Genomic DNA, 1879 nt, shown 5'->3' on the forward strand with positions numbered 1-1879 from the left:
GAATTTAAAGCAAATAAGAATCTGAAAAGTTGTAGTTTTTCCTATGTTTGTGGATATTTATGTTGATTCCTAAACAAAGTTATTCTTCGTTCTAGTGAAATGTGTAGCACATCGTTGATTAGCTTTAATTTTTGTCAACACACAAACCCAAAGCAGGCAACTTACACTTCCCTAGGACGAAGACTTTGAAACAAATTTGTGTTTCATCACACCATGTGACATATGGAAACTAATCCCAAAGGTTAGAAAAACCAATGAACATGATGCAATTCTGTACTCTTTCTTGTATGGAATGTATTCGTTTATACAATTCATTGATTTGTACTCTTCCTTTATTGTATTCTTCATTTCTCAGAAGGAGACAGTGTTTCTCAGAATGGATAGGTCCAGGAGGGAAGCACTGGTCCCTTTCTCAAATGCTACCTCTACCCTTGCAGTTCGCTGTCATGAACTTCTAAAGTCCTGACCACTGTGATGTTGTTTCCAATAAGACACCCTGACTTCTCATTGGTGATTAGACTCTTGCTAACCCAGCTTTTCGTTCAGACCCAGGGGGCTTCATAAGCCTTCTCTTAAAAATCTTTAGCTCCGTTTAAACTGATTGCGAGTCTTCTTGCCTATTATCCCAGTGTGTTTGATGCATATCTCTGCTGCACTTGCCTTATTTTCTTTCATTTTCTTTGGCTTTACCTCTCCGCTGGCAATGATTATCAACGGCCTCAGCTAAGACCCATGAAGTCTTGGAAGGCTCATGAGCAGCGGGCTCTTCCATACTGCTCCTGTATGATTCTAAGGTCTAGTAACTACAGCCTCCTCGCTGGAATTGAATTCCTGAATTAACTCCTTCATTTTGGCAGTTGAGCTCCATCCAACAAGATTTAAGACAATTTGTAAAAGTAAACGTAGCATAAGGTAGGACAATTTGGAATGAAATCAAAACAGAACAGAGGTCAACAGCAAAGAGCAGAGAAGTAAATGGGATCAAGTCCTTGAGATGATCTAATTACCATAATTGGGCACGAAGTTTGATTTGTCTGAAAGCAAAGAGATTTAGGCTAATTTTGTTTTTATAGTCATAATAATTTAAATGATACAGACTCACTTGCAACAGTTTTTTTTCAGGAGTCAAATGTAAAAGAAGTACTTGTATAAGGAACATTAAATTTCAGTGGCAAACTTCTATGGTTTTACAGCACACTCTAAAATCAGGTTTAAAGAGATGATGTTTTTACTGACCTGAAGGCTGAAAATCATACTATAAATCTGTGAAATATTTTCTATGTCAACTAAGCTAATAATTTTTAGGTTTCTTATTTTTCAATGATCTAATTCATTATAGGAATAGGACTCTGGGGGTCTAGATGAATGGGTGGGAAATACGCCAAATAGACTCTTTAATGAAAGACTTCTGGGAGTCAGTGCAGGTGCTGCGGGGTCAATCAGTGATGTTTCCCATTTCCAACTTAGAGCAAAGCATCTTTGTCATTGGCCAAATTCAGGACTGTGATTTTAGAAAAATACCAGATGTCAGCGAGCAATTCTGTTATTTTTGTTGTGAAAGTTTGAGAGCCGACTTCTCATCTTCCCTGCAGTTCGACCCACTCCCCCAGGACAGGAGTACCAAAGCATGTTTGTTAAAGCCAATATTTTCTTTGAAGTGGGTAAATGTATTTCACAGAACTGCAGTGATGGACTTGGGTTTGATTTTAGCTCCACCACCTGCAAATCGTGAGGCATCAGAAAAACCATGGAGTTTTCTCTGGCTGTGTCTGTCAATCGATGACACAGTCCTTCTCGGTGTCCACGGTTGTCCACTGAATTTTAAGTTTCCTATAAGGGGAAGAGTAGACATAGCTTAGATCAGAGTTTATATGGATGT

The sequence above is a fragment of the Ursus arctos genome, unplaced genomic scaffold (assembly GCF_023065955.2).
Source record: "Ursus arctos isolate Adak ecotype North America unplaced genomic scaffold, UrsArc2.0 scaffold_4, whole genome shotgun sequence".
In the NCBI taxonomy this organism is placed as follows: domain Eukaryota; kingdom Metazoa; phylum Chordata; class Mammalia; order Carnivora; family Ursidae; genus Ursus; species Ursus arctos.